The following is a 24,837-nucleotide window of genomic DNA, read 5'->3' as shown; positions in this document are numbered from 1 at the left end:
TCAGAGAAATACAAATCAAAATAATTTTGAGATTCCATCTTACACCTGTAAGAATGGGTAAGATCAAAAACACTGATGACAATTTAGGCTGGAGAGGATGTGGGGTAAAGGGTACACTCCTGAATTGCTCGTGGGAGTGCAAACTGGTACAGCCCCTTTTGATGTCAGTATGGTGATTTCTCAGAAAAATTAGGAAACAATCTTCCTCAAGACCCAGCAAACCACTTTTGGGTATATACCCAAAGGGTGCTCAATCATACCAAAAGGACCTGTGCTTAACTATGTTCATAGCAGCATTTTTTTTGTCATAACCATAACCTGGAAACAACCTAAATGTCCTTCTGTTGAAGAATGGATAAGTAAAATGTGGTACATTTACACAATGAAGTACAACACAGCTGAAAAAATAATTACATATTGAAATTTGTGGGCAAATGGCTGTAACTAGAAAACATCATATTGAGTGAGGTAACCCAGACCCAAAAAGACAAATATTATATGTATTCACTCATAAGTGATTTTTAAACTTAAAGCAAGGAAAACCAGCCTATAATTAATAATCTCAGAGAACCTGGAAAACAAGAAGTACACTAAGAGACACATTCATGGATTTAATCTACATTGGAAGTAGAAAAAGAAGATGGGGTCCCACAACAACAAGTCCACCTTGTTGATATAACATCATGATGCTGATAGCGCTACTACAAGACCTGTTTTGGGTACCAGCTGCTCAAGATGGTCCCAAATTGGTTAGCTGAAATAGTGTTTTTTTTTTTTACAACATTCTGGCCTGACCTCCAAATAGTAAGCTCATAAAACCCTACCAAATACTCAGAGACGATTTGCAATTATACCAGACAGTAATCTTGAAACTTAACCATCATTTTACTTTTTACAAGATCCCATAGAAAGAACATCGCCCTTATGGGGAAATTTCAAGTTGCCACACGCAGTAAACTCCTTTGTGGCAGGGATTCTACCAAAAACTGCTTAGGTAAAAGCAAGCCAGGTGGGCAGCGTTGGGAGACTGTCTGGGCCATTGACCAGTTAGGCCGTTAGGCCGTCCACACAGTAGTTGTGGAGTCTGAATCCACATGGGCACCAAATGTGAAAGGTTGCTTAAAAGAAATCCCACACTAGCTCAGAATTGAGAAATAGATGGTTCTTTATTTAGGGGTAAACTCGCAAATCAGAATCCTCTGCTTGAATAGAGAACAAAAACCAAATCCAGCAGCCAAAAGGAGAGAGGATACATGCTATACATCGCCTTAAATAGTATAAGAAGCCATGCCCCAGTGGTTGGATAATCCTACAGCATTCTTAAATACCTGACTTCTTAATAAAAATAAAGAAGTTAATCATACTATATATGTGTGTGTGGGTGTTGGTGTGTGTGTCTTACAAATTTTTCCTAATAGTTTTGCATTTTTCAGAAGAAGCTAAAAGACAATCATTTTCAACTGTTAAAACCTTATCAAAGAGATGTTTCAGTGGATAGTCTGCTCAAGCCTTTTGTTTCTATTCATTTTTGTATTGCTGTCTCAAGAATTTATTTCTTGATATAACCTTTTTTTCTTAACTGTAATATCTCCCACTTGAGAGGGAAGGGACCACACCTAAGGTAATTGATAATAATTAAAGAGACTTGTGAAAACGGCAAAATAGTGTCTAATTTCAATGCATATTCATTTATATTTTTTCAGTGAATATTACTTATGAATTCTGTCCTGGAGGAAGCAGCATGAACCACATAAAATAACTGAATGGGGGTCAGGAATTCATAAGTTTCTAGGGAAATAACACTTTTGAAAACATGAAAACATTGCAAAAATATTTTGAACAGTTAACCAGGTAAATATTCTCTAGAATATTAATTTGTAAAATTCTGTCTGTTTTCATATAACTTCCATGTCAGGCCAATGTTGACAACACCTGGTTAGGCTTTGAGGAGTTAGATACTCTGTCTCTTAAGAGCTCTATGTAAACATAGATTACTACACTAAACCTAGCCTTAGTACAACACAGCATTTGCTTAGCCATCTGGTATATTTATATAGCCAGAGTCCAGGCTATTCCCTAGGGCTCTACAACTTAATCAAATAGTCTATTTACACAGTCTCTTAATCCCTGAGTGCTGCCTTTGCTGATGAAGTTTATATGTCTCAGTCTATCAATTAGTTCTACCTATATGCAATAAGCTAATATGTCTAGAAGGCTAACCTAGACAGAAGTGTTAGTTAAAAGACCTTTCACGATCATACAAACTTTTTAATGAGTGTTGAGATTGGCAGATACTTCCACTTATTTTGTTATTTTGATCACTCTTATTGATGCGCAAGCCTGGCTCATTTCAGAAGGGATGGCCATAGATTCTTCTGGAGCCAAATATAATTAACCATGGCCCAAGGACACAGACCTAAGTCACTCCAAATTGCATGTTTCAACATGAAAACACTTTTATACATTTTTTTTTTCAGTGAGAGAAGAAAAGAAAGCTATATATTAAGATACTTTGGAAACACATTGTTGGACACATCAGGTAAGTTCATTAAAGCACCTGTTTGACAAATACTCTTAATCACTTAATTGATGGAAAAATGGGATTTGAATGGACACTCAGAACAAACATTCTTTCTGAAGCAAAGCACTGTGTTTATTTTTAAGCAGAGACAGTTTGGATAGATAACATAGATATTCATGCTCCACATGTGTTGTAGGAGCAGCGGGCCACTTCCCGCCCCCCAGGAGGGCTCCCTGCCACAGGCTAGCTATATACCAGAAATAATTACACACAAACTGTATTCTTTTAAACACTGCTTGGCCCATTAGTTCTAGCCTCTTACTGGCTAACACTCACATCTAGATTAACCAATTTCTAATGAGTGTGTGTAGCACCACGAGGTGGAGGCTTACTGGAAGATCTTAACCTGCATCCATCTTGAAGAGTAGAGCTATAGTGACTGCCTAACTCGGCTTCTTTCTTCCAGTATTCTGTTCTGTCTACTCCGCCTACCTGATTTTCTCTCCTGTTAAAGGGCCAAGGCAGTTTCTTTATTTAACCAATGAAATCAACACAAAACAGACGACTCCCACATCACACATGGACTCTTCGTTTGCACTACTTCCTCCCACATGAGCATCTTCTAATGGCAAGGGAGTTACTATTAAGAAGTCAACCTTGCTTCACTGTGTCAATAAAGGAATAGTAATTCTAGCTATGCTTCACTGTGTTGTTAAGCTGTTTTGAACAAATTCAGAATGTCATCTGTGTTCCTGTGTCTGGATGGACACCACATAAGAGCTCTAAAAATCTCCTTTATCTCTTTTATTCCATCAGGTATTGAACTCTTTATTATTTCTATAAATTTGTCTTCAGAAATTTATGTAGTTTAAATCACGTGGCTTTCCGGCTGGTTCCTTTTACCTATCAGCTTGCGTGTGAGGCTTCTCTCTGTCTTTTCATAGTTTCTGGCTAACCCTTTTATTGCTCAGTGATAATCAGTGAAACAGAAGAGTCACATATTTCTTCAAGAGGCAGATTTTCAGTTCCTAAGAATTGGAATCCTATCTCAAGTAAAACAAAGCATGATGTGAGTTGACTATATAGTGCCAAAGGAACAGAGAAGAAGTCTGAGGCCATATGGGGCTAATATAACAGTAATCTTTGAGGTTGTGATAGGTTGCAACAATGGAAAACTCAGGTTAACATTCCTGCAGTACAGAAATGGGACATAAACCAAATCATGTTTCTGGGAAGAATATTATAAGGTACTATAAAAACAGTCACCGACCATTTAGACTTTATTATAATTGACAACATATTTCTTAGGAGAGAGTCTAGGAACTTTAGTGCTTAGATCTTGTCTTAGTTATAGTTATTGCTGATGTTATGAGACACCATGGCCTAGGAAACTTACAAAAGAAGCATTTATTTGGGGACTTGCTTCTAGTTCAGAAGGTTTCATGGCAGGAAGTGTGGCACCAGGCAGGCAGGCAGGCCTAGTGCTAGCTCAGCAGCTGAGTGCTTACATCATGTTTGACAGGCAGGAGGCAGAAAGAGAGAAAGAGAACCTGGCTTGGGCTTTTGAAAGCTCAAACCTTAGACAGAGTGCCACACCTCCTCCAACAAGGCCACATTTTTCTAATCCTTACTAAATAGTCCACCAATAGGAATGAAGCATTAAGAAAATCAGCCTTTGGGGCCATTCTCATTCAAAACACCACAGACCTTATGATTTAGAAGTTGGTCCATGCAAGTGAAAAAAATGCTTGATATTACAGATGGCTTTTATATCATTGTTGAAGCTGATACACATTCCTGGACTATATGTATGGCCACTTCTATAAATAGTGATAATGAAATGATGAGAGGAGGGTGAGAGTTTACATTGTTTAAAATACAAACTTTCAGACAAAAATATCTCATACTAGAAAATATAATCATATTGTTTTCAATGAATATAACATATGCTTCATATTCATAAGGTTTCATGTTCAGGAACTTCAATACAGCACAGCATCCACAGGGACTCTTGAGACAGCCATCATACTTCCCAGCTAACATAGGTTCCAGTGAGTCATTTGTTCCACATAACATGGTCACTTGAAGATATAACAGCCTCAAAACAAAACAAGCACAATTATTTGGAAACAAAGAAAAATAAATAAAGTCATTACAATACAATTTGATAATTTATAAGAAATTCTGCCATTACTTGTGATTTTTTATAAAAAATTATTATCATTTGCTTATAGAGGCTGCTTGTTTGTTTTTACAGCCATCCAGACACAAAATAACAGCACAGAAACTATATTAATTACAATACTGTTTTGCCAATAGCTTAAGCGTACTTCTAGCTAGGTCTTACAGCTAAATTAATCTATTTCTATTAATCTATTTATTACCACATGGTTGTGGCCTACCAGAAAAGTTCCATGCACCAAATGGAATCTGTTTCCTGCAGAAGCTACATGGCATCTCTTTGACTCTGCCTACTTTCTCTATATATATTTTCCAGCCTGACTATATTCTGTTAAGCCATTAACTGAAAACAGATTCTTTATTAACCAGTGCTTTTCACAGCATACAGAGGGGAGTGCCACATCACCTCTACTTTTCTGTCTAAAAGGAATGTTTTAACTTTGACATAGCAAGATTACATACAACAGAGCAGTTATCAAGAAAAAATTATAGTTAAAATATTTATATATATTTTATCTTTTATAATAACTAAGGAAAATTATATCTATCTATTCTTCAACACCATCAAAAACTCCAGAAAGTTATAATATTACCTAACTAAACAGGGAATGCATTTTAAACAACTTTCAAAATTCTAGAATTAACAGAGACATCTCACTGCCTCAACAGTCACCCAAAGTTCTTCTGTAACATTGGGACATCCGTCTTCAGCCTGTAGGCCCATAGTACCAGACAGACTTTTTCATGAAGCAGGAAATTTCAAAGACAGTTCCACCTATGTTGGCAGTTTGTTAGTTACTTTTTTCTGTGTCCTGTGGAATATCTGGCAGACTCTTTCATGAAGCAGGTACCTTGAAATACCGTCTCACCTTTAGGCAAGTTTCTTTACTCCTTTAATCTATGACTATCTGACTTTTATAACTCTCTATATTCTTTTTCTTCTCTCTCTCTCAAGCCTACATATATTTATTCAACACTCTGATGCATTTAGTGGTCTTTTTCATCTGAATTTGTCTTTATTGCATGTGTATCTGTAATTATGTTTTTGACTAGGAACACTTTTTTTCTTTTAAATGCTAAGCAGGCATGGCTAGGACTGACTGTGTGGATTTGCCTTTTGGCTCTTCCCAGTTCTACATGACAGAAGCATGTTCACTGACTCTGAGAGACATGCAAAGAGACCCAGTTCCAGAGTCACAGTGGGTCTCTGTCACTATTAAAGCCCATTTATAGCTCAGCCTCCTAAAAGGACCAGAGCTGTTCCTGCAACTAGCATGAACCAGGAAGACACAATTTCTTAAAGAAGTTTCACAATATTTTATTGCTAATGCTGATTCAGGAAGACCTTTCTTAAAGAAACCATGGCACTCCTGCATGCCACCAGCAAACAGAATCCATCTGGAAAAAAAAAAACCTGCGGCTACCAGCAAGTTGTGCCATGCTCTTCTTTTTTGTGTCTAAAATGTCCTTTTAAGTTTTCTCAAGTTTTATGTGAATATAGTCAGCACACTTTGGCATGCCATTCTGTTGACAGAGGCTGTTTGTTCATTTTCTCAACCATCCAGACCTGAAATAATCACACAGAAAGTTTATTATTTTCAATGTTGTTTGCCCAATAGATTAGCATATTTCTAGTTAGCTCTTACATTTTAAATGAACCCATTTCTATTAATTTGTGTATCACCATGTAGTTGTGGCCTACCAGTAAAGTTCCATCCAGAATCCAGCATCTGTCACTTGCAGCAATTACATGGTGTGTCTTTTACTCTGCCTACCCTCTCTATGTATATCTTTTCCAGCCTGTCTATATATTGTTAAGCCATTGGCTGAAAGCAGAATCTTTATTAAACAATGATATTCACAGCATACAAAGGGGAATCCCACATCAACCATTATTTAGAGAAAAATCCATGCCTGCAGATAGAGTTCAAGCACAGTGTAAGACAATACATGATACAAGAGCACAAATTAAAACATTTTTATTTTGATGAGTAAACACTACCGTTAGGGAGCTGTGCACATAAAATATTAGTGATCTTACCTCATATCACCAAAGCAAACTTTTCCTCCACCTCAGCTCTATCCACATGCCCTAGCATTTTACTATCTCTAAAATATATTTGTCTTGATTTTCACAAGCTGTCAGGCAATGAGGTATGCCTTTTTTATTTTATATTTATGGATAGCCAAAATTCCTGAGGGGATAAATCACTCAAGATAGTTAAAGATGGTAAGAAAAGAAGTAATGTTCCAAAACCTGGAGAGAGAAGGTCTAAGTTAGATAAAAATGAAGGAATTCTTAGTCATAAGGTGGGTGAAGAAATCAGAAAAGAACCCAGAAAGGGAAGGACGTACCGACAGTATATAATGCTCAGATGCAATTAGAGACCAACTCTGCATGGGAAGATGAAAAATCATACGCATTTAAGAGGAAAAGGTATCCTAGTACAAGTAGACCAAAATGTAGTTTACGACATGTTGATGTACATACAAAGGTTAGTTCTAATAGGGATTTAGTACCAAGTTTTAAAACTTAATTACACATTTTATTGTGATTTTAAAAATAGTAATTAGGCCATCTCTCAACCCTGATTGGAGTAGTTTTTTAAGGAAGACTGCAGTTAACTTAGAGACCTGTGAGCTAAGAGAGAACAAACCACTTTGGAATTCTTGGCACTAAATGGGATGTCTAAATCACTCTCTTCCCTCAGACCTCAAAAATCTTTTGTAAGACAGGGTGGAAAAAACTATAAGATGCAGTACGGATAGGTTGCATAAAGGAAGAGAATTCTTGGGGCACAACAGGACAGATGCACATATGAAATCCCAGTGACTGTGTCAACATACACAAGAACTTCAAAAGCTCAAGGCAGACAAAATCCCAATCTAAAGGGGGTTTGGCACGAGATTGGACACTCAGTCAAGAAGATAGGTGTTTGATTATAGTTGGGAGAGAAAAGGTTAGTTTTCTTCAACAGATTGACATTGGGTATGCTGAAGCACTTTGACAGGTCCAATGCCTATTTTTTGAAGAGGAAGAATTGGAAGTTGGGTGGCAAGAAGGTAGACAATCTGGAGGAGCTGAGTAGGTATTCTCATAAAATAAAATAAAGTTCTGATGATGGAAGTCACAAAATAATCCCACACAATTTTATAATTATGAATAATAAAAGTGTTATTTATTTAAGGGAAAACTTACAGATCATTGTCCTAGATAACAGTCCTCTGTGTGAACAAGAACAGAGTTGGAAGGAAAAGCTGGAAGCAAGAGAGCAGGCACAGGCTTTATAACTGCTTTTAGAGTATCAGAGACCATGCCCAAGTGGGCTGGTGTCTTAAAGGCTATTGGCTAAAGGAGTGGAATGTGCTCCCATAACAAAGTTCCATGACATATTTATTCAACAAGTATTTTCTGAACATTTGTTTGATGTAATAATATTGAATCTTTGCAATTTCAGGAGGGGCCCTTTATTAATTGCTGCTCTTAGTGTCTGTGCTACTGGTCTTCTAATCAGGAACTTGTCTCCTGTGCCATTGCATTCAAGCTTTCTTCCTACTTTCTTTTCTGTCAGCTTCGGTATAGCTGAATTATGTTGAGGTTTTTGATCCATTTGGACTTGGGTTTTGGGCAGGGCCATAGATATGAATCTATTTGTATTGTTCTACATACAAATATCCAGTTATGTCAGCACCATTTTTTGAAGATGATTTTGTTGTTGTTGTTGTTGTTGTACGGTTTTGACTTTGTCAAAAATCAGGTGTTGATAGGTGTGTGGATTTATGGCAGGGTCTTTGATTAGATGCCATTGCTCTACTTGACTGTTTTATACCAATACCATGATGTTTTTATTATTATAGCTTGGTAGTAGAACTTAACATGAGGGATGGTATTACCTCCAGAAGTTCTTTTATTGTCCAGAATTGTTTTAGCTATCCTGCGTTTTTCATTTATCTATGTGAAGTTGAGTATTATTCTTTCAAGGTCTGTGAAGAATTGTTTTGGAATTTTGATGGGGATTTCAGTGAATCTGCAGATTTATTTTGGTAGCGTGACAGCTTTGTATAATTTTAATCCTACCGAGACATCTTCTGATGTCTTCTCTAATTTCTTTCTTCAAGGACTTGAAGTTCTTGTTGTATAGATCTTTTACTTGTTTGAATAGAGTTACCCCAAGATATTTGATATTATTTATGGCTATTCTGAAGAGTGTTGGTTCCCTGATTTTTTCTCAACCTTTTAATCTTATGTATATATAGGGGCTATTGACATTTTTGAGTTAATCTTGTATTGAACTACTTTACTGAAGGTGTTTATCAGCTGAAGGATTTATGTGGTAGCATTTTTGAAGTCATTTACTTATACTATCAAAACATCTGAAAATAATGAAACTTTGACTTCTTCCTTTACTTTTTCTATTCCCTTGATCTCCTCTTGTTATCTTATTGTTTTAGCTAGAACCTCAAGTACTATATTGAATAGATTTGGAGACAGTGTACAGCCCTATATTATTCCTGATATTAGTGGAATTGCTTTGAGTTTTCTTCAGTTAATTTGATGTTGGCTTTTGGATTACTCTATATTGCTTTTATTATGCTTAGATATGTTCCTTGGATCCCAGATCTCAACAAGACTTTTTCCAAGAAGGCATGTTGAATTTTATTAAAGGCTTTTCCAGCATCTAATAGGGTAATAATATAGCTTTGTTTTTCTTTCATTTTATTTATATGGTAGATTATACTGATTTTCATATATTGAATCCTTCTTGTATCTCTTGGGTGAAGTCAACTTTATCATTGTATATTATCTTTTTGATGTGTTCTTAGATTCAGCTTATGAGTATTTTTGAATCAATGTTCATGAGCAAAATTGAACTTTTGTAATTAAAAGGATGTTGCAATAATGCAAAATGATATCTTACAGAATAAGAAAAGTTTTTCACAATCCTCACATCTGACAGAGGGCCTACCTCCAAAGTAAATAAAAATTCGGGAAAATAGATATTAAAATGCTAAATAATACATTAGAAAATTGAGATACAGATCTAAAAAGGGAATGCTCATGAGAAGATTCTCAAATGCTGAGGAGTCACTTAAAGAACTGTTTAACATCACTAAACATCAGGAAAATTTAAGTCAAACCAAAACTGAAATTCAATCTTACACCAGTCAAAATGGCTAAGATCAAAATCCTTTTGACAACTTACTATGGAAACGATGTGGGGCAATGGGAACACTCTTTCATTGCTGGTAGAAATGTGAATTTGTACAGCAACTTTGTAAAGCAAAATGGAAGCTTTTCAGAAAAATGTGAATCAATATGCCTCAAGATCCAGATATACTACTCTTGAGCATATACCCAAATTTTTCTCAATCATTCCACAAGTAAACTTGCTAAATTATGTTCATAGCAGTATAATTTGTAATAACCAGAACCTAGAAACATCCTAACAACCTAAATGACTCTCAACCAAAGAATGGATAACCCAAATTTTTCTCAATCATTCCACAAGTAAACTTGCTAAATTATGTTCATAGCAGTATAATGTGTAATAACCAGAACCTAGAAACATCCTAACAACCTAAATGACTCTCAACCAAAGAATAGATAAAAGAACATGTGGTATTCAGCTGTTAAAAACAATGACATCTGGAAATTTGAAGGCAAATCAATGGAACTAGAAAAAAAAAATCATCCTGAGTGTGATAACCCAGACCTAGAAAGGCAAAAATGATTTGTACTCACTCTTTATTCTCAGAAATACTTTCTTCTCAGAACCTCATGGAACCTTCTCTAAAATTGACCACATACTCAGAAACAATGCGGACCTCAACAGATACAAAAAAATGGAATAAATCCGTGTTTAACGTTAAACAGATCACCAAGGTTTAAAGTTAAAATTTAACAACAACACTACTTTCAGAAAGCCTACAAACTCATGGAAATTGAAAAGTGCTCAACTGAACCACCCCTGAGTCAAGGAAGAAATAAAGAAATTAAAGACTTCCTAGAAATCAATAGAAATGAAGGCAGAACGTACCCAAACTTATGGAATACTATGAAAGCAGTCCTAAGAGGAAAGTTTGTAGCACTAAGTGCCTACATAAGGAAAGTGGAGAAATCTCATACTAGCCACTTAACAGCACACCTGAAAACCCAGGAGGAGTAGATGATAAAACATAAGCAAATTGAGAGCTGAATTCAAAAAATGAAAACAAAGAAATCAATGCAAAGAATAAATGAAACAAAGAATTGGTTCTTTGACAAAATCAACAAGATAGACAAACTCTTATCCAAACTAATCAAAAGGCAGAGAGAGCACTTTCAAATTAAAAAAAAAATCAGAAAATGAAAAGGGGGACATATCAACAGAAAAGAAAAAAATTCAGAGAATTGTTAGGTCATACTATAAATATTTATACTCTACAAAATTGGAAAATTTAAAAGAAATGGACAATTTTCTACATATGTACAAAATACCCAAAATTAAATCAAGACCAGGTGAATAATTTAAATATATCTATAACCTGCAAGGAAATAGAAGAGGTCATCAAATGCCTCCCCCCAAAACAAACAAACAAACAAACAAAAACAAAAACCCAGTGCATAAACTTGCCAGAAATCCAAAGTAGAGCTAATACCTATACTCCCCAAATTGTTTCACTTAGTAGAAACAGAAGGAACATCACCAGCCTATTTTTTTATGAGGCTATAGTTACCCTGATACCCAAACCAGACTGAGACTCAACCAAGAAGGAGAATAACAGACTAATCTCCCTCATAAGCATTGATGTAAAAATACTCAATAAAATACTGGCAAAACAAATCCAAGAACACATCAAGAAAGTCATTCATCATGATTAAGTTGGCTTCATCCAGAGATGCAGGGATGTTTCAACATACTCAAAATCTATCAATGTAATCCACCATAAAAATAAACAAAAAATATGATCATCTCATTAGATGCTGAAAAAGCAATTGACAAAATGCAAAAGACATTTATGATAAAGGTCTTGGAGAGATGAGGGATACAAGGAATATATCTAACATAATAAAAGCAATACAAAACAAGCTGACAGCCAACATCAAATTAAATGGATAAAAAATTCAAAGTGATTCCACAAAAACCAGGAACAAAACTAGCTGTCCACTCTGTCCATATCCATTCAATGTAGTTTTTGAAATTTTATCTAGAGCAATAAGAGAACAAAATGAGATCAGGATATACTAATGGAAAGGAAAAAGCCAAACTTTCACTCTTTACAGATTATATAATAGCATACATAAGTGACCCCAAAAACTCTATCATGGAAATCCTACAGATGATAAAAACCTTCAGTAATGTTTGTTGCAGAATACAAGATCATCTCAAAAATATCAGTATTCTTCCTGTATACAAATGATTGTTAAAAAAGCTGAGAAAGAAATCAAAGAAACATCACCCTTCACAATAGCTACAAATAACTTAAAATATCTTGGGGCAACACTAATAAAAGAAATGAAAGACCTGTTAAACAAGAACTTTAAGTCTTTGAAGAAAGAAATTGAAGAAGACACCAGAATAATGAAAAGATCTCCCATGCTCCTGGAAATGTAGGCTCAACATAATAAAAATGGCTATCCTACCAAAGCAATCTATAGATTCAATGCAATACCATCAAAATTCCAACACAATTATTCACAGACGTTGAAAGAACAATAATGAAATTCATATGGAAAAAAAAACAGGATAGTCAAAACAATTCTGTATAATAAAGGAACTTTTTAAGGATAACAATCCCTGACATTAAGCTCTATTATAGTATTACAGTAATGAAAACAACCTGGTATTGGGATAAAAACAGACAGGTTAAACAATGGAATTGAATCGAAGATCTGGATATTAATTCACACACCTATTAAAACCTGATTTTAAACAAAGAAGCTAAGATTATACAATGGAAAAAAGAAGGTATCTTCAACAAATGTTGCTGGCATAACTGGATGTCAACATGTAGAAGAATGAAAATAGACCCATATCTTTTGTCACACACAAAACTCAAGTCAAATGGGTTAAAAACCACAATACAAATGCAACCACACTGAACCTGATAGAAGAGAAATTGGGAAGTAGCCTCCAATGCATGGGCACAAGAAACCACTTTCTAAATATAACACCAGTAGCATGGACACTGAGAACAAAAATAAGTAAATGTTATCTTCTGAAACTGAGAAGCTTCTGTAAAGCAAAGGACACAGTCAATAAGTAAAAAAGGCAGCCTACTAAATGGTAAAGATCTTCACCAACCCCATATCAGACAGAGGTCTGATCCCCCAAATATGTAAATAACTCAAGAAATTAGACATCAAAATTCTAAATAGTTTAATTTAAAAAAATGTGGTAAATATCTAAAGAATGAATTCTCAACAGAAGAATCTCAAAAGGCCAAAAGACACAAGGAAATTATCAACATCCTTAGCCACCAGGGAAAGGAAAATCAAAATGACTCTGAGATACCATCTTACACCTGTCAGAATGGCTAAGATCAAAAACACCAATGAAAACTTATGCTGGAGAGTCTGAGGAGTAATGAGAGCACTCCTCCATTGCTGGTGGGAATGTAAACTTGTACAATCATCTGAAAATCAGTCTGGTGGTTTCTCAGAAAATTGGTAATCAACCTATGTTTAGACCCAACAATACCACTCTTGGGCATATACCTAAAAGATGCTCAATAATACCACAAAGACATGTGTTCATCTATATTCATAGCAGCATTATTTGTAAAAGCCAGAACATGGATTCAACCTAGTTGATCATCAGCTGAAGAATGGCTAAAGAAAATGTGGTACATTTACATAATGGAGTGCTATACAGTGGTTAAAAACAATGACATCTTGAAATTTGCATGCAGATGAAGGGAATTAGAAAAAAAAACATTCAGAGTGAGTTAACCCAGATTCAGAAAGATGAGCATTGTATGTACTTACTCATAAGTGGATACTAGCTGTAAAGCAAAGGATAACAAGCCTATAGTCCAATACCCAGAGAAGCTAAGTAACAAGGATAACCCTAAGAGAAACACCACACACACACACACACACACACACACACACACACACACACACACACCTGGGAAGGGAAAGGGAGAGAAAGGGAAGGGAAAATAGACAATATCTCCTGAAAAAAAAAACCTGGAAGCATGGGGGAGGGTAGAAGGGGAAGAGGAGAGGCAAAGGAGGAGGGAGGAGAAATTGAGGGAATGATATAGTTAAGATGGGGAAACGACAGAGACAGAGAACAAGGTAAGACATATTTTGAATGAGGAAGCCATTATAGGGCTAGCAAGAAACCAGGCACTAGAAAAATTCCCAGGAATCCACAAGGAAGACCCCAGCTAAGACCCTAGTGGAGAGAGTGCCTGAACTTGCCTTGCTCTGTAGTCAGATTAATGACTATTTTAAATGTCACCATAGAACCTTCATTCAACAATTGATAGAAGCAAAGGAAGAGATCCACAGTGGAGCACTGGGCTGAACTTCCATAGTCCATTTGAAGAGTGGAAGGAGTGAGAGAATGAGCAAAGAGGTAAAGATCATGATGGGGATACACACTGTAACAGCTCACGTGAGCTAATGGGGAAACTCACCAACTCTGGCAGACAGGGAATAAGCCAGCATAGGAACAAACTAATCCCTCTGAATTTGGGTGACAGTTATTTGACTTGGGCAGACTGAAGGGCCACTGGTACTGGAACCAGATTTATCCCTACTGCTTGTACTGGCGTTTTGGAACCCATTTTTTTTTTGAGGGATGTCTGGCTCAGCCTAGATATAGTGGGGAGGTCCTTGGTCCTTCCTCAAAGCAATGTACCTTCTCCTTTCTGGGGAGTGGATGGGGAGTGGGATGGGGGTGAAATTGTTGGGCAGGGGAGGACAGGTGGGAGTAGGATGATGGAGGAAGGTCATTGGCTAATAAAGGCACTACCCTGGCCCATTTTATTGGTTAGAGAATAGGTGGGAGGAGTAAACAGAACAGAACGCTGGGAGGAAGAGGAAGTGAGCTCAGAGACTCCACAGCTCTGCTCTCAGGAGCAGATGCCTCAGCAGAGACGTCATGCCCCGCTCCCAGCATGAAGCTCCAACCCAGGATGGACATAGGCTAGAATCTCCCCGGTAAGCGCACCTTGGGGTGCTACACACAGATGATTAGAAATGAGCTAAATTAATATGTGAGAATTAGCCTAGAAGAGAATGGGCCAAGCAGTGCTTAAAAGAATACAGTGCCTGTGTAATTATTTCGGGGCATAAGCTAGCTGGGCAGGCGGCTGGGGTGGTGGGGACACAGCCCTGCCGCCCTATTACTACAGTAGGAGCTAGGGGTGGTAAGTAAAATAAAAATAAAAGTTTTTGTTTTATTTTAATAAAAAAGGGAAACAAAAACCAAGGTTCACTGGAGCTCATAGCTGTATGGACAGCTAAGGATCCCGCACGGGACTGACCTAAGCCCTCTGCATAAGTGACAAAGTTGTGCAGCTTGTTCTACTTGTGGCTCTCCTAGTGGTGGGAACTGGACCTGTCCCTACCGATTTGACTGGCTTTCAGAAACGTATTCATCACTTTGTGTTGCCTTGTTCATCCTTAATACAAAGGAAGAAGCTTAATCCTACCTCAATTTAATATGTCATGCTTTGCAGACACCCATGCGAGACTTGCCCTTTCTGAACAGAAACAGAGAAGGAGTGAATTGGGGAGGGAAGAAAGGTAAGAGAAAGGGAGAAAGGAGGGAGGGGAAATTGCTGTCAGGGTGCTAAAATAAATGAATAAATTTAATTAATAATAAAACAGAAGAATACTAAAAAAAATAATGAAAACATTACTCAGTGACTCATGTAGCATATGTAACTTAAATACATTAATTTATTCACTCATCTAATTACACATAAATGGCATGCTTTCCTGAAAATGACATATTTCTTAATTTCCTTTAATCTTGCCAATCAAATTCACCCATTTCCCCTACCATTCTATTATGCTAATTCCAAAGAGATGATTAGTGGTGCATGCTTTATTTGTATGGATTAATTTCATTATTCCATAATAATATGAATAAAACTTATATTTTTAAAAGCTATGCTATAAAAATAACATTAATAGACTATAAGTTAGGGAATGGTATGTAAATATAAAATAAAACTTGAGACCTGATACATAAACTGGTTATTATTTAAATTATGCAATTTGCTAAGCTCTGTGTATGTATATAACTTAAAATCAAAACTATAATCAAGATAATTAATGTATCCATTACAACCAAAAGTATTGTTTTGTAATTTCTTCCTCCCACTTTTCTCTTAAATTGAAAGCATTGCTGGAAAAATATTCACTAGTTTCCTTTCAGTACAGGTAATTTTGAATATTATTAAATTATTCACAAATGAACCCATAATGATTATACTCTTTTGCCTTGCTCCATAAACTCAGCCTAATGATGTTAAGATTATTATATTAGTTCATAAACATTCACCCATTCTTTTTCATCGCTGTGATGATTCCTCTGAAATGATTTATCAGCAGAGCTTGAATACTACCTAACCAAAATATTTCCAGTTGTGCAAGGATTTTGACAACATTGCACAACAGTTTGCTGTAAGTTGGCCTATCAAAATCTCTGTATGTGCTTGTTTTCTTGCTTATTTTTGGTAAATAGTGTAGACTAGAATTATTGGAACAGAAGCTTAAATAATGGCAAATCTGTAAAACTTTTCTAATTTTGCATTTAAATTAGCAATGTGACATTTATGTACACACATAGCTTCCTACTTGAGAATGCCTGTTCTCCCCTCTCTCTTTGGTTTCCAATGACTCTATTCTAAGTATTGCCAATGTCTTTAAGCATTGTGACCACATTTTCAGCCCTTTGTCTCTTCATGATGTGTGTATTAGTTACACTTATATTGCTGTGATAAAAAATCATGACCAAGGTAACTTATAGAAAGAACCATTTATTTGGTCTTATAGTTCTAGAGGGATTCGAGTCCATCCTGATGGGAGGTATGACAAAAACATTTGACACAATTAGAGGATGACAACCTGAAAGCTCACATGCTGGATCACAAGAAAACAGTGAGACACAGAGCAGGCACACTGGGAATGACACAAGGCTTTCAAGTCTCAAAACCAACCTCCAGTAATATATTAGCCTAGGTCACACCTCCCAGGTCGCCCTAAACAGCATCACCAGCTGAAGACCTAGGGTCTGTGGGGATACATGTCATTCAACAACCCACAACATGTTTCTTCAGATACACTGCTCATTAGTGTTGGGATGTTGTACTGTATATCAACTAAGCATTGTTTCATTTTCTTGGTGTGATTCTTGATAGTAATTCAGTCATGTCAATTTTTTTATTATGTAGATCAGAATTCTATTGTCTTTATTTCATAAAGAAGTTCTGTGTATTTACACAAAATGTTCTGTATGGATGAGTGTTCATTCATTTTGTTGTTGTTGATGCATATTGTTTCCACTCAACAACACTTAGGGAATATTGTACTTCATTTCTTTTAAGAGTGCCTCTGTGTTTTATCCAAAAGAAACTGAGCCTTTCTATAACCAGGTGCCTTTCTAAACTCACCATTGCAGTCCACTAACTTGCTCATGTTTACCTCAGTGCCAGAGTCTTAGTGACAGCTGCTATGTAAGCATTAGTTTGCCAGTCAATGCAGGATATCTGCGGGGATTTCACTGGGTCAACAAACATCGCTGGAAAGTGACTTCCTACTGCCTCAAGTCTTCTGCTTCATGACTGTTTCTTAATTTTATGCCTTCACTCTTTCTTTTCTTACTTAAGGAAACAGCAAAGTATAGATTTTTAATATATTTTTCAGAAATCTTTTTTTTCATTTTACAGTATCCTGACCTTTTAAAAGGATTATTTTTAATTTTATTTTTAAAAATTATATTTATAAAAGTAAAAGTGGGTTTTATAATTTAATATTTTATCTCAACATATTGCTAGGCATGTTTAGTATTATAGTTTCAATGACTGACAAAAAATTACCTACTGCATAGAAATTTATGGTAAGAATTATATGCAGTTTCAATGTAAGACCCATAAAGATTCCAATGGTAATCTTTACAGAGCCAGAAAAAAGACAATTCTATAATTCTTAAAAATATATAGATGGGCACACACACACAGGAGCAACAGCCAAAGTCATCTTTAGTGAAAAGGGAAATGCTGGAATGTCATGTCTTAGTATTTCATCTTTCTATATTGTAACACCACAGTAACACGTAATGGCATGGCAGTGATATAAACACAGACATACAGGCAAATATAGTAGAAAATTGACCCTAAAATAAAGGCACCTAAATCCATCTTTGACACTGGTTCAAAGTATTCACTTTAAAAGTACAGTCTGTTCATCAACAGTGCTTGGATAATTGGATATCTACATGTAGAAGGATGGATGTAGAAAAAAATCAATTCTCAAAAGTTCAGAGAACTAAAGTGAGACCTGAATGTGCAATTTCCAGAGGAAAGTACTTCAAAACATATTTTTGCGCAGAATATATTCTTTCAAAATTCTTAAAATAAAACTCTATTCACAAAATCTCCCTCTTCCTCACAAACAAAACAAAATAAACAAAAATTTATTCTCATACACAACAGAGAAAACAATGAGCAATGAAAGGAAACATTTTACAGATTGATAAAACACATTTGCCAAATATAAATTGGGCAGAAAATTAATATATGCATTCCAGGATCATTAAAACAATTAATAAATAAACATAAACCAAAGCAGTCACTCTAGAAATTGTCAAATGAATTGAACTAACACTTACTCAAATGAAGAAATATGTAATGTCTAAAAAAATAAATATGTAAAATATTCAACACTTCTCTCTATTAGAGAAATGTTTCCTCCATTTCAACCATCAATCACACACACAAAACAATACCTTGCTTTCATGTCTATTTGATTTTTTTAAAATCAATCAAGTTTCCTTTGTTTCTGGTTACTATAGTTTGTATCAAGTTGAAAATAATATAAACAACACAAGGCTCAGGATGTAAAAACTCATGGTGACACCATGTGGTGCAGCCTACTGAAGGCACGGCAGAGGAGTGGCAGAAGAGACAGAATGTCAGTGCTCATGGCTGGCCTTATTGTCCCCCTTTCCTCTCCTGGTGCCCCATCTGTGGACTAGTGCTGTATATATTCATGAAAGATCTGCCCTCGGTTAATTATTTGAGGATGTCACCTCACAGATATGATGGGTGTGCTCTGCTAATAGCCTAGGCCCTTCTCAATCTAGTCTAGCTTAAAAACAAAACATTCACTATTGCATGGAAGAACATGACTATCGATGTTTAAAGGAAAAGATAGGTGGGACTATACTGTAGAATAATAGCAAAGTCAGATTCTAAAGTTAACACTCTATGGTTACAAGACTATGAGTATAACATTTACTAATTATCCAAATGCCCAAAATATGGCCTTGAATGTAGTATGATTAATAAAAATATATTGGGGTTTAACCTGAAGCTCAAAAAAGCAAAACAACCAGCCACTGGTTCTTACCTCTACCTAAGGTCAAAATAGTAATCCTGCCTCCAGGAATCTCAGAATGAAACTGTATGTAAAAGTTGTATCCTACTCTTATATTCCTCTCTAGTTCTGGGATTAAAGGCATACACAATTAATGCCTGGTTTCTGTGGCAAAGTAGTGTGACTACTGGAATTAAAGGTGTGTGTCACCACTACTTGGTCTATAAGGCTGATCAGTGCAACTGTTTTACTCTCTGAACTTCAGGCAATTTTTATTTATTAAAAATACAAATGAAATATTGCTACATTTCCCCCTTTTAATCTAATATCAAAAGGAAAAGTCTATAACTAATAAAAAACTATATGCAAAGAGTACAATGACTGTATACAATATATTCAGGAAATAAGTACATCAACAATGTCTATTCCATTTGCATTTAATAAATTTAGAGAAAATACTCCATATCTATCCTATCTTGATAAGTCCAAAGCCTTATACATAATTTACTTTCTCTCATGACTCTCTGTCTAGTAAACTATAACTATCTAATATTCAACTCCCTCAGAGATGCAAGAAGGAAATAATACTGAGTAGGCAGGAACTGCAAGCAAGTGACTTCCATAAATTGTGAGAAATGACAGAAACACCTGGCTTTCTGGACAATCACCCAAAATTCCTTGGCAACATTGGGGCATCTGTCTTTGGCCTACATGCCTAGTATAACCAAAGAAAACTCTATTATGTGACCAGGCTTACATATTGCTGTGGCCTGGACATAACGAAGAGCTTAAACGAAACCCACAATAATTATCTTTGGAAGGACAATGTTGCTTGTCTAACCATTGTATCAATGTGTGCATATGTTGATTAAAAACGCTTTCTCTCAAATAAAAGCAGAATCAATGAAACAGATATATCTTTATCATGGAAAAATTAGAAATTAAAATTATGAAATTATGTATACTTCTGTACTAAGGAGGAGGCTGCTTGTTAGTTCCTGGCCACTTAGGAACTAACCACACAGATACTGTATTAATTAAATCACTGCTTGGCCCATTAGCTTTAGCTTCTTATTACATAACTCTTACATATTAATTTAATCCATTTCTAGTAATCTGTGTATTGCCATTTGGCTGTGGCTTACCTGGTAAAGTTCCATCCGGCTCCTGTGAGGCTACATGGCGTCTCTCTGCCTCTGCCTCCTTTCTCCCAGATTCACTTTAGTTTTCTCCACCCTACCACAGACCAAGACAATTTCTTTATTCCTTAACCAATAAAAGCAACACATAGGCAGAAGGAACTCCCACACCATAATTGTATTTGTAATTATCTTTAATTACAAATGTATTTATTTGTCTTCTCTCAGTCAATCCCCCAGCCAAATACTTCCCTTAGACTTTTTGTGGAAATAGGGGAAATGCAACATACAGGGCATTGCAAACATGGGAGAAATAAGTATGTGAGGTGAAGTAAAAGAGATGGCTGCTCCACATGGAGAAAAGGATTAGAAAGGCTGCCACTAGGAAAGGGGACCACCATTACCTATTGTAAGGCATGTCCAGAATAGAGCAGAAGAGCTGTTGTCCTGGCATAACAATGACAATGTTCCTCCAACAATCCCAATCCCAAACCCACAGCTAGCCACCAAATTTTGGCAGCTGCAGCCCCAGTAGCTGTATGTCAGTGTTCATTGAAATGGAGCTGGTGCAGAAGGTCCTCTAGTGATGAGTAAGGTCAGGGCCTGTGAAACAGCCAACCTGCTGGGAGTCTCTCCTGTCACTGTCTCAGGTCTACACTTTCAAGGTGAGGGACCACATAGGAGATCTGCTCCCAGTACAAAGAACACAGAGAAAGGAAGAACATTTAGAATTTCTGAGCCTATGCTGTGTTTATATGAACTTGTACATTTATTTCATTAATAGATGGAATGGTGTAATTATATTCAAATATATACTATATATTACTTATATTTATATATTTTTATACCTTAAAACATCTGTAACCAGTTTATTTCTTGTGATGTAGAAAATATGTGAATTGGTGTACAAAGCTCTTAAAACCAATATCTATTATGTTTTCAGATACTGATCCCAAGTGTAGCTAAGTTTGCAAAAATAATCACTTTCTAAGGGAGAATTTAATTTGGGTCAAATTTCAATTATAAATAAATCATTATGAATTAACTTGTTACCTAACATTACTTCCAAAACATAGAAATATTCAATTAACGTAGTGTTTAGAGCAGGTTGAAAATGAGCTTTGGGAATGTCAGTTTCTAAGAAAGTCCATTTAATATTTTTAATAATTGTATGAAAAGTAACATAATATTCCACATTTCTATTCTAAATAGAAATTTGTGAAGGTGTATTTTCTTACATGAGAAATAGCACAGTGAAAATAGAGCAAGCGCTTTGATGTCTAAAATGTTCCTAAGAAGAACTCACTACAGTACTATTTAGTGTCTGTTAGTATATAACAATGCATTTGGTTAAAATTATTTGTTCAACATGTACTTACTTTTGTTGGTGAAACGTTAAGGGACTTGACTACTCAGACATTTTGGAAAATATTACTAGTGTTTCCTCTTTCTAAGTGCTGAGGAGTTCAATAACATGCAGATACCTATTTTTAAATGATGGATTGAATTGTGAATATGAAAGTTATCTGCTTTCGTTAAGATGATAGAGCTCTGATTTAAAAACTCCATATATAATTGATATAAAAACCAAAATATCAAATTATTTCTGTACTCACTTAAATTAGACTTTTTAAATTTCTTTTTTGCATCTAATGAATAAAGGATACTTTAGCAGAAAGTGATCAATTTAGAATTTAAGTTATTTGTCATAAACTGGAATGAAGCATTTGTAACTATTTTTTAAAACACAAAGTTTAGAATACTTTTACCTGTATTTTTTAAAAGAATTATGGCTGAAATATTCATTCTTAATTAAGCAACTATTACCGAGTTTTATGTTGGTCATGTACTATTTTAGTCCAGGGTTACAAGAATAATCAAGATATGTCACAGTCCCTCTGTTAACTCCAGGAGTTTGTGTTGTAGTAATGGACTTTCTCATTATTACTATTCATAGTGGCACCTGTCTATGTGACATTGAATGACAGAGAATTTCTTAAATAATAACTGAACACATGTTACAAACTTATATAAGAACTCTCATCATCATATAAAGTGCACTGTATCTTTCAGTGTTTCCCACAGAAAATGTCAAATCCTGGATAGACTATTTTTATACCCTAGAAATATAACAGATTTTTGAAAGGCAAGTTATCCTTACTTTTTAATTTTATTTTTTATTTTATCATATAATTCACAAACCACATACTTCATAAGAAAAATTTGAATATTGGTTTACTAATATATAAAATGCTTATAGGCTAGTAATTTAATGTTTAACTGTTTTACACTAAAAATACCCTCAAAAATCCCTTAAGAGTTTAGCTTCTAATAGTTCGGGGGAGGGGGAGGGAAATGGGAAGCGGTTGTGGGGACGAGGCAGAAATCCTTAATAAATAAATAAATTAATAAAAAAAATTAAAAATGGGACCTCATTAAAAAAATAGTTTAAAATAATGTCTATTCAAAACCCATGTCCTCTGAAAGCTACAGAATATAACTGTTTTTAGAAACTATGTCTTTGCAAATGTCATTAGTCATGACAAGTACATAATGGATTTGGGTGTGTTCTAAATGAAATGTCAGTGTCCTTATGGAAAAGGCTATATGAAGTGCAGACATGGAGAGGAATTAATCATCATGATAGAAGCAAGGATCAGAGGGATGTGTCTATGAAGAGCATATAAATCCTGTGGGTTGCTGAATCTAAAAGAGCAGCAACAAGGACAATCTCAGTCAGCATGAGAGGAAAAAAAATAATCATAATGAGATGTGTGTTGTTAATGTCAACTTGCCACCAATTAGAATCACTTGTGTAGGAAGACTCAATGAAGGAGCTTTCTTAAACGCCTTAATGAGTGGGGGAAGATGCATTCTATCTTCAGCTAGCTGAAAAGGTAAAAATAGTCAAGGTGAAAGAATGATCACTCATTCACCTTTGTTCACTTGTTTTTCCTTTCCAAGGAGTTAAATTTATCCTGTTTCTGTGGCTTCTGATTCCTTACCTGATATCATAAACAGCGTCTACCAGTTTCCATCTTGACTAAGGACCAGAGGCTCTACAGAAACAGTCTACATTTTTGGATAACAAATTGATATTGCTGACTTGTAACAACTTCATTGTTAAACAACCACCGTGGAACCACTCTGACTGTGAGATATTCACCTGCAAGGATCCGGCAACTGTCAGGTTCAGATTCTTAGGTGTGATTCAACTGTTGTTATTATTTCAGTGTAAACTGACTTAGTAAATTATTTTAGTATTTGTCTATTCATTCTGTTGGTTCTGTTCCTCTCAAGAATTATGACTAATATACTTAAAACAGATTCGGTACTTCATTCAGCACTCTGAGAGAAAAAAAAAAAAATCTGTTATTTTGTGTCACCTAGACTGGTGTTTGTAAAACAACCCATGGAAATTTGTATTTAACTAATGGTAAAAGCCAAAATATTTCTATATTCATTTTGCCCCAGAAACACAATTTCATCTGATCAAGTTGCTACAGTTCCAAACACAAACTCCTATTTGTTGAAAGTACACTCTTTAAGAAGTATAACGTTCTTCAATGCCATCATAAAATTGGTTTCAGTGTACTGCTCCTATTGTTCTTTTGAATGTATTTGTTATAGTTATTTATCTGAAGGGCAGAAGAGATGAGACTTCCTTATTTAGATGTATTATTAGAGATGTTCTGAATATGCAACAACAATTGAGAGTGTGAAAAGCCACACAATTAACATCAAGTTACCAACTGACAGAGACTAAAATAAAGGAATAGGAGATAGGAAGAAACATTGTTTTCAAAAAAAAAAAAAAAAGTATAAGTGATACAGGAAACATTAAAACTTTAAAATGAAGCCTATTTTTAAATACTCACTTTGTGAATTCATTGAGCAGAATTCAAAATTAAATTAAATTAAAATTAAAGAACCAGAATTCATTTGAAGTAAAAAGGAATGAATACGTACTGAACATATGAATAAGGGAAATAAAGGGCCTCCGCATGCATATAGTATTTCCAGTTAATCTGCTTTGTTTAGAGTGATAGTGTGAAATGAATGAATCACATAGATTTCTTGCTAACTGCAGTAATGTGTATCCCCATTCATGCTGCAAAAGAGCCTCTAGATGACAGAACAAAGTCTGAGTCATGCAATTTGTGTTAAATGTTGATGTGTTTTAAATATGTTAAAACTAAAAATACATTTTAATATTTCATTATGTTACTTATCTCAAACTCTCAAATTATAAATGAAACATTGCAGGGTAACCAAAATAGTACCTAATGTTCTAATGGTAGGCGCTTTAATCTGAAACATTTAATTGTGATAATGGAAATTATAATTACAGAGAGCTTTTTCAAGAACATATTTTCATTATTTCATATGTTTTCCTTGATGCAATTTTACTTCACGTATAAAGTCCTCAAAAGAAAAAGTACATAAAGAAATAAATA

Source organism: Microtus oregoni, unplaced genomic scaffold, assembly GCF_018167655.1.
Source record: "Microtus oregoni isolate MIOR12 unplaced genomic scaffold, Mior012 000002F_ref0000024, whole genome shotgun sequence".
Classification (NCBI taxonomy): Eukaryota; Metazoa; Chordata; class Mammalia; order Rodentia; family Cricetidae; genus Microtus; species Microtus oregoni.
The sequence above is the reverse complement of the archived record's forward strand: the minus strand, read 5'-3'. Positions refer to the sequence as shown.